The 9,803-nt window shown below is 35.2% G+C and overlaps 1 non-coding gene across 1 annotated transcript; it reads right to left on the minus strand.

Moving 5' to 3' along the window:
• Positions 1-9,440: 9,440 nt before the first annotated feature.
• Positions 9,441-9,548, minus strand: LOC148548497 (small nucleolar RNA R71). Its single transcript, XR_015898411.1, has one exon. It is a non-coding gene; the product is annotated as a small nucleolar RNA R71 (small nucleolar RNA).
• Positions 9,549-9,803: the final 255 nt, after the last annotated feature.

Below are 9,803 nucleotides of genomic sequence, written 5' to 3' on the forward strand. Positions count from 1 at the left end.
GTGAAGGTGTCAAGTGAAAAGCTTGAGACTAAGCGGTTAAAGTCGTGGTCCAAAGTAAAAAGAGTGTGCTTAAGAGCTCTGGGCACCTCTAACTGGAGATTCTAGCAAAGCTGAGTCATAATCTGAAAAGGTTCACCCAGTTATGTGTCTGTGGCATTTATGTATCCAGTGGTAATACTGGAAAACAAAATGCTTAGGGTCACGGCTAAGACTCATAAAGTAGCTGTGTTCGAGAATCAACATACTGAACTAAGAAAATCAATAACACTATCTGAATTCTGAGTTCCTATAGATGCCAATCATTCTGAACTTCAAAGGATAAAGTGAGATGCCAAAACCGTTCAGAAGCAAAAAGGCTACAAGTCCCGCTCATCTAATCAAAACTAATCTTCATTGATAAGTTTGGAATTTATTGTATTTTCTCTTCTTTTTATCCTATTTTGTTTCTAGTTGCTTGGGAACAAGCAACAATTTAAGTTTTGTGTTGTGATGAGCGGATAATTTATACCCTTTTTGGCATTGTTTTTACATAGTTTTTAGTATGATTTAATTACTTTTTTATATTTTTATTAGTTTTTATTCAAAAATCACATTTCTGGACTTTGCTATGAGTTTGTGTATTTTTTCTATGATTTTAGATATTTTCTGGCTGAAATTGAGGGACCTGAGCAAAAATCTTATTCAGAGGTTGAAAAAGGACTGCAGATGCTGTTGGATTCTGACCCTCCTGCACTCGAAGTGGATTTTCTGGAGCTCCAGAAGTCCAATTGGCGCACTCTCAATTGCGTTGGAAATTAGACATCTTGGGCTTTCCAGAAATATATAATAGTCCATACTTTGCTCGAGATTTGATGGCACAAACTGACGTTCAAAACCGGCCTAAAACTCTCTAGCATAAAACGCCAGAACTAGCATAATTCTTGGCGTTAAACGCCCATTTTGGCACCCAGGGTGGTGTTTAACTCCAACCTTGGGCATATGCACGTGAAATCTTGAAGGCTCAGCCCAGACACGCACCAAGTGGGTTCCGGAGGTGGATTTCTGCACTATCTACACTTAGTTACTCATTTTCTGTAAACCTAAGTTACTAGTTTAGTATAAAAACTATTTTTAGAGATTCATTTTGTAACTCATGACATTTTACACTTCATATTGTATCTTCCATGGCATGAGTCTCTAAACCCCATAGGTGGGGGTGAGGAGCTCTGTTGTGTTTCAATGGATTAATGCAATTACTACTGTTTTCTATTCAATCACGCTTGATTCTATTCTAAGATACTCATTCGTACTTCAATATAGAGAGTGTGATGATCCGTGACACTCATCATTATTCTCAATGCTATGAACGCGTGCCTGACAACCACTCCCGTTCTATCTGAGCTCAACGTAGTCATTGGGCGACAGCTTGAGTACGTATCTCTTGGATATCTAATACACGGACAGAGTCCGTAGGATTAGTATCTTTGTGGTATAGGCTAGAATCATTGGCAGCATCCCTGGGATCCAGAAAGTCTAAACGTTGTCTATGGTATTCCGAGTAGGATCTGGGAAGAGATGGCTGTGACGAGCTTTAAACCTGCGAATGTTGGGCGCAGTGACAGTGTGCAAAAGGACAAGGGTCCTATTCCGACGCTAGTGGGAACCGACAGATGATTAGCCGTGCGGTAGCTGCACATGGTATTTTTCATCCGAGACGAGAAATTTGACAGTTGATTAGCCGTGTAGAGATCGTACCTGGTATTTTTCATCCGAGAGGATCATAAAGCTTGCCATTGAAGGAAGCCATGCGTGTTTGGAGAAGAAGACAGTAGGAAACCAGAGATTCAGATGACAAAGCATCTCTGGAACCTCAACCCGTTTCTCATCACTGAATTACAAGTACCAATTATTTTATGTTATTTACTTTTCATAAATAAAATCAATTTTATTATTAATCTCATGACTAAGATTTACAAGATAACCATAGCTTGCTTCAAGCCGACAATCTCCGTGGGATCGACCCTTACTCACGTAAGGTATTACTTGGACAACCCAGTGCACTTGCTGGTTAGTTGTGCGGAGTTGTGAAAAGTGAATCATGATTTCCCACACCAATAATCATGAGAATAAAAGATATATGATGTAGCATTAGTATTACTAAGTTCATCTAAGAATGCCGGTATTATCCATTACCAGTAGATTTCTACCACAGTTATTATATTACTAAACATAAGTAAACATTAATCACAGCAGAGAAAATAATAATATAATATACTAAATAAAATAATAATATATGAATATTATATTATTTTATTTTTCTCTAAAAATTCAGGAATGGCTCGTCACAATGAGACTAACCACGAAAATCAGAATTTTGAAATTCGGACCCGAAGTGGCTCAAAAATGCAATTTTTCGTGACATGCCTACTTAGATCAGGAGAGGTGTCTGGTGCAGTCAAACTGCTGACTCAACAGCTTGATGACACAGCACCTGTGCAGCAGAGGTGCTTAGATGCACTAAAATTCTTAAAAATACCATAAAAATTCCGTTTGATCCCGAAAAAGCGTCGTTTCTTCGGGGCTAGGCCGTTACAGCTACTGTTGCTGTAGAAGTAAGACAGAGTTATGGTTGCGGCTATCAGTATTGCGGGCCAGGAGAAAAAGAGTTTTAACGCTTTTCATGGCTTTTGGGTTTCGACTATTCGAGATAGGGATTTTTCTTAAACCATTTTATTATTAAGAATTGTTACAGGTCGATATTTCCATGAGAAATATATTTTTCTAATTTCATAAGTCTTATGGATTAAACTGAGCTACTCTGGATGAATGGAGTTGTTTGCTTGATGAATATATTGATTATTCGAGAAGGTTGTATAACCTGGTTATTTGATTGATTTTGTTGAGTTGGTGATTGTTAAATTGGTCTCTCGATTTACTGAAATTGATTGGTTGTTATAATTTTGTTATGTTGATTCATTGATTTGGTGTTGGATTGGAATTGGTTTGATTTTGAAATGGTTTGACATTGAAAATGGGATGATATTTGGAAATCCAAATTGTATTTTATTGGTAAATGATTTGGTTTTGAACCCCTTAGAAAAGGGTTGAGAAATGGTTTGGATGGGACCCAAGAAGGGTGGCACGCTCGAGTTTTAGGGGAGGTGTTGCCAAAACTTTATCAGCATTTAAGTGAAATTTAATAATGAGAATTTTATGATTTTGGGTTTTGATTAATTATGAAAAGAAGTTGAAGTTGATTTATTCAATTGAAGCATTCTATTTTGAAGAGTTTCGGGAGTCTTGGTTATGGTTTCGAAAATGACTTGGAAGTTTTGGATAAAGAAAAATGAGTTTAATTTGATTAATTTTATCAAAAGAGATATGTTTTGAGTAATTTTAAATATTTTAGAGTAACTAAAGTAATTGAGGATAAATGCTTTTGAGGTTTTTAATTAAGATTTTCAATTTTTAACTGGTATGGCTTTGAACTGTATTGGAAAAGTTTTAGAGCTTAAAATGGTTTTGAAATTGGTTTCAATATTTTGGTTTAAATAATTTGGTTCAAATGAATAATGAGTTCTGTGATTTTTGTTAATTTGTGAAATTTTTTTATGATTTAACTCATTTGATTTGAGAAGACGGTTGGAGATCGTGAGGTTACTTTAAATTGAGATTTTGATTCTTGGAGAAGTTTTGTAAGTTTGTTTAAAAAAATGAGATTGGTTGTCGCTCCCCTAAAGTCTAGAGGTCTTGTCAAGGAGTTTAACTAATAAATGATTTTTCTTTTAACTTTTGAAAAAGGTTTGAACTTGTAATGGTTGAAGTAGGTTGTAAAATTTTGATTAAGTGAGAATTGAGTTTTGAAAGACAAATTGGCTTTAAGTGAAATTATTTTGAAGGTTCTGAAAAATGTTGATGAGCAGATATTTTATACCCTATTTGGCATTGTTTTTACATAGTTTTTAATATGTTTTAGTTACTTTTTAGTATATTTTTATAGTTTTTATGCAAAAATTCACATTTCGGGATTTTACTATAAGTTTGTGTGTTTTTCTGCAATTTCAGGAATTTTCTGGCTGAAATTGAGGGATCTGAGCAAAAGTCTGATTCAGAGGCTGAGAAAGGACTACAGGTGCTGTTAGATTCTAGCCCTCCTGCACTCGAAGTGGATTTTCTGCAGCTATAGAAGCCCAATTGGCGCTCTCAATTGCGTTGAAAAGTAGACATCTTGGGCTTTCCAACAATGTATAATAGTCCATACTTTGGACGAGATTTGATGGCCCAAACTGGCGTTCAACGCCAGCCAGAGTCCCTTTTCTGGCGTAAAACGCCAGAACTGGCACCAGAACTGGAGTTAAACGCCCAAACTGGCATCCAAGCGGGCGTTTAACTCTAGAAAAGGCCTATGCACGTGTAAAGCTCAATGCTCAGCCCAAGCACACACCAAGTGGGCCCCGTAAGTGGATTTTTGCACTATCTGCACTTAGTTACATATTTTCTATAATCCTTAGAAACTCTAGTTTAGTATAAATAGCACTTTTTACTATTGTATTCGAGGATTATGCCATTTTTCACATTTAGAGGCTGGCCACACGGCCATGCCAAGACATTTTTCTCTTTTGTATTTTCTACGGTGGAGTTTCTACACCTCATAGATTAAGGTGCAGAGCTCTGCTGTTCTTCATGAATTAATGAAAGTACTATTGTTTCTCTTTCAATTCACGCATGTCTCTTCTCCAAGATATACTCTCGTTCTTAATTCAGTTAAGTCATAATGAAGGGATGACCCGTGACAATCACCCACTATATTCATTACTCGCTTAGCCAAGATCTACGTGCCTGACAACCACAAGCGGTCTACATGATGTTCAACGTAGTCATTGGATGACAGTTGGAGTATAATCTCTTAGGCCTCTGGTTCGTGAATTTGACTTGCATCTCCTGACAACAGAGCAGTCAACTCACAGAGATAAGAACCTTCGTGGTAAAGGCTAGAACAAACGAGCTTCAAACTCACGAATGTTGGGCGCAGTGACAGTGTGCAAAAGGATAGAGAGATCCTATTTCGACACAAGTGAGAGCTGACAGATGATTAGCCGTGCGGTAGCTATGCCTGGTATTTTTCATCCGAGACGAGAGATCCGACAGATGTTTAGCCGTACAGAAGCCGTGCCTGGACCATTTTCACTGAGAGGATGGATGGTAGCCATTGACAACGGTGATCCACCAACATATAGCTTGCCATGGAAGGGAGCACGCATGATTGGGTGAAGATAATAGGAAAGCAGAGGTTCAGAAGCAAAAAAGCATCTCCAAACGCTTATCTAAAATTCCCACCAATGAATTACATAAGTATCTTTATTTTAATTTATGTTTTATTTATCTTTCAATTATCAAAACTCATAACCAATTGGATCCACCTGACTAAGATTTACAGGATGACCATAGCTTGCTTCAAGCTGGAAATCTTCGTGGGATTGACCCTTACTCACGTAAGGTTTTATTACTTGGACGACCCAGTGCACTTGCTGGTTAGTTGTACCGGAGTTGTGAAAAGTGTGATCACAATTCTGTGCACCAAATTTTTGGCACCGTTGCTGGGGATTGTTCGAGTTTGGACAACTGACGGTTCATCTTGTTGCTTAGATTGGGTAATTTTATTTTATGTTTAAGCTTTTTATTTCTATTTTCGAAAAAAAATAATGTTCTTCAGAATTTTTAAGAATGAATTCTAGAGCTTCATGAGATATGTTGAAGCCTGGCTGGCTGTTAAGCCATGTCTAATCTTTTGGATTGAGGTTTCCACTTTCCATTTGTAGAAAGGACATGTCTGTATTTGTTATGCTAAAGCTTGGCGGGCCATTTGGCCATGTCTAATTCTTTTGGACCGGAACTTTAGACTAACATTGCACGAATCCTAGAATTCTTATTAAATATTTTGAATTTCTCTATTTTAATTTTCCAAAATAAATTTTTGAAAAATATACAAAAAATTTTTATAAAATCATAAAACCAAAAAAAAATTTGTGTTTCCTGTTTGAGTCTTATGTCAAATTTTAAGTTTGGTGTCAATTGCATTTTTTTTATTTTTCTTGAATTGTAAAAAATTCATCATGTGTTCTTTCCTGATCTTCAAGTTGTTCTTGATTATTTCCCTTGTTTGATCTTTAATTTTTCTTGTTTGGTGTTTTTTGTTGTTTTTCATATGCATTTTCGAATTCATAGTGTCTAAACATTAAAAATTTTTAAGTTTGGTGTCTTACATGTGTTTCTTTTCTTAAAAATTTTCAAAAATATGTTCTTGATGTTCATCATGATCTTCAAAGTGTTCTTGGTGTTCATCTTGACATTCAAAGTGTTCTTGCATGCATTATTTGTTTTGATCTTAAATTCTTATGTCTTGTGTCATTTTGTTGTTTTTCTCTTCCTTCATTAATTCAAAAAATTCAAAAATAATATCTTTCCTTATGTTACTCATAAATTTTGAAATTTTGGGTTGATTTAGTCAAAAATTTTTAAATTTAGTTGTTTCTTGTTAGTCAAGTCAAAATTTCAAATTCAAAATCTTATCTTTTCAAATCTTTTTCAAAAATCAAATCTTTTTCATTTTTCTTCTTAATATTTTCGAATTTCTTAAATAAATTTTCAAAATCTTTTTCTTATTTTTATTTCACATTTCGAAAACTTTACTAACAATTAATGTTTTGATTCAAAAATTTCAAGTTTGTTACTTTCCTGTTAAGAAAGGTTCAATCTTAATCATATCTTTTAGTTTCTTGTTACTCAAGTCATCAACTTTAATTTTCAAAATCAAATATTTTTAAATTTCTTTTTCAAATCTTTTTCAAAATAGATCTCAATCATATCTTTTTCAAAACTTAATTTCAAAATCTTTTTCTAACTTCTTATCTTTTCAAAATTTATTTTCAAATTTTTTCAATTAACCACTTGACTTGTTTGTTTTAATTTTAAAAAGTTTACTATTTCTTATCTTTTTCAAAACCACCTAATTACTTTTCCACTTCTAATTTTCGAAAATCACTAACCACTTTTTCAAAATTTTTTTAATTAACTAATTGTTTTAAATTCTAATTTTATTTTATTTCTTTTTTTTATTTCGAATTCCAACTTAATTAATTAAATAAAAATAAAAATATTTTTCTTCTCCCTCTTTTTAAAATTCGAATACTCTCTCTCTTCTCTCTTTCTATTTATTTAATTATTTACTAACACTTATCTTCTACTCATAATTCGAACCCTTTCCCTCTCTCTGTGTTCGAATTCCTCTCATTCTCTCTCTACCTCATTCTTCTATTCTTCTATTCTTATACTCACATAAAGGAATCTCTATATTGTGACATAGAGAATTCCTCTTCTTTTCTGTTCTCTTCTTTTTCATATGAGTAGGAATAAGGATAAGGACATTCTTGTTGAAGCTGATCCTGAACCTGAAAGGACTCTGAAAAGGAAGCTAAGAGAAGCTAAAGCACAACATTCCAGAGAGAACCTTACAGAAAATTTTGAAAAAGAAGTAGATATGGCAGCCGAACCCAACAACAATGGTGGAGACGCAAGGAAGATGCTTGGTGACTTTACTGCACCAACTTCTGACTTCTATGGAAGAAGCATCTATATTCCTGCAATTGGAGTAAACAACTTTGAGCTTAAGCCTCAATTAGTTTCTCTAATGTAGTAGAATTGCAAGTTTCATGGACTTCCATTGGAAGATCCTCATCAATTCTTAGTTGAATTCTTGCAAATCTGTGATACTTGATAAACCATTATTTTATGGTTTATATTGTGTTTAATTGTGTTGTTTTATCAAATCTTTACCCACTTATTCATATGATTAGCATGTATTTACAATTCCTTTCCAAAATCACTCCATGGTTGAAAACTTGCTTCCTAGAGACCTTTAATTATGTATTTTAATTCTCCTTTATCCCATTCGATGCCGTGATCCATGTGTTAAGTGTTTCAGGCTTCATGGGGCATGAATGACTTGGAAATTAGAGAGGAGGCTTGCAAAAATAGAAGGAACATAAGAAACTAAGCAGATGACCAGCAAGCAATGACGCGAGCGCATGGCCCACGCGAACGCACGAAATGGAGAATTCGCAATGACGCGGACGCGTGCTTGACGTAAACACGTAGATTGGAGTCTACACGAGTGACGCGAATGCGTGAACCACACGAACGCGTGACAAGAAAAATCAATGAATGATGCGAACGCATGGACGACGCGTACGCGTGACTTGCGCGATCTGCAAAAACAATAGAATACGCTGCGGGTGATTTTGGGCCGCTTTTTGACCCAGTTTTCGGCCCAGAAACACAAACAAAACCTAGGGAACATGCAAAAACTCAAAAGAGGCATCCACAGACATTCAGATTCATCACATTAGGATTACTCTTAGTTTTAGATCTGAATCTAGATTAGTGTTACATTGATAGTTTATGCTTTTGCTTGGATTTTTGGATGCTGAGAGTCATTACCTCCGTTGAAGACATTATTTTAGTTTGTTTCCTTATACCCTTATTTTTAATTAGTTACTCATTGATTCTGTTCAGATAATTATGTTGCGTTTTGAATTTATTAATATATAGAGTTATTTTTATTTTAATTAACTTTAATTCTCTATTTTATTTTAATTAATTATGTCTTCTCATATTTTTATGATTATTAATTTCATGTCAATGGAGTAGAACTTCTACTTGACATGGGGTTGATTAAGAGGCGATACTTGAGTTGGAATGCTCAAGTGCTTGGTTAAACTGGACGTTGTTAGCTAATTCCATACCTGCTAACACTAGACCTCCCCAAGGGAGAGGGCTGGGATCTGAGGGTAAGAGTTAGTTCAATCACCATACTTTTCCTTATTTAGTAAGGGGTAATCGAGTGAGAACAACAACTTTTTTACACCACACTTGAGAAGATCCCAACAAGGATAGAAGTTTCACTTAATTATTCCCCCAGTCAAGGCCTTTTATTTAGAGTACTAATAATCATTCTCAAGTTTATTTTTATTGTTTTAATTTTTAAGCATTTTAATTACTCATTATCAAAACTCAATTTTTCTAAAAAACCCCTAGTTAATAAAATAACACTCTTTCCTGCAACTCGTTGGGAGACGACCTGGGACTCATACTCCCAGTATTTTATTTCTAAAATTTATGACAACCCTTTCTAAATTGGTGAGGCAGATCTTAGCCGGTTAAGAGCTATACGTGCAACGCTGTCTCTTAATTGAAATATCTAAATTGGTTAACTTCTGCCACACATCAATACTGTTAAGACCAATAGGGTTAATCTCGAGGTCTACAGACTTATCTTTTTCCCCTTTGCTGTAAGAGACAGAGCTAGGATATGGTTGGACTCACAACCTAAAGAAAGCCTGAACTCTTGGAAAAAGTTGGTCAATGCTTTCTTGGCCGAATTCTTTCCACCTCAAAAGTTGAGCAAGCTTAGAGTGGAAGTCCAAACCTTCAGACAGGAGGAAGGTGAATCCCTCTATGAAGCTTGGGAAAGATAAAAGCAATTGATCAGAGATGTCCTTCTGACATGGTTTCAAAAATGGAGCATCTTATGTATATTCTATGATGGTCTGTCTGAATTGTCCAAGATGTCATTGGACCACTCTGCTGGTGGATCTCTTTATCTGAAGAAAATGCCTACAGAAGCCCAAGAACTCATTGAGATGGTTGTAAATAACCAGTTCATGTACACTTCTGAAAGAAATCCTGTGAATAATGGGATGACTCAGAAGAAAGGAGTTCTTGAGATTGATACTCTGAATGCCATATTGGCTCAGAATAAAATATTA

The sequence above is a fragment of the Arachis ipaensis genome, chromosome B8 (assembly GCF_059453495.1).
Source record: "Arachis ipaensis isolate K30076 ecotype BB chromosome B8, ASM5945349v1, whole genome shotgun sequence".
NCBI classification, from domain to species: domain Eukaryota; kingdom Viridiplantae; phylum Streptophyta; class Magnoliopsida; order Fabales; family Fabaceae; genus Arachis; species Arachis ipaensis.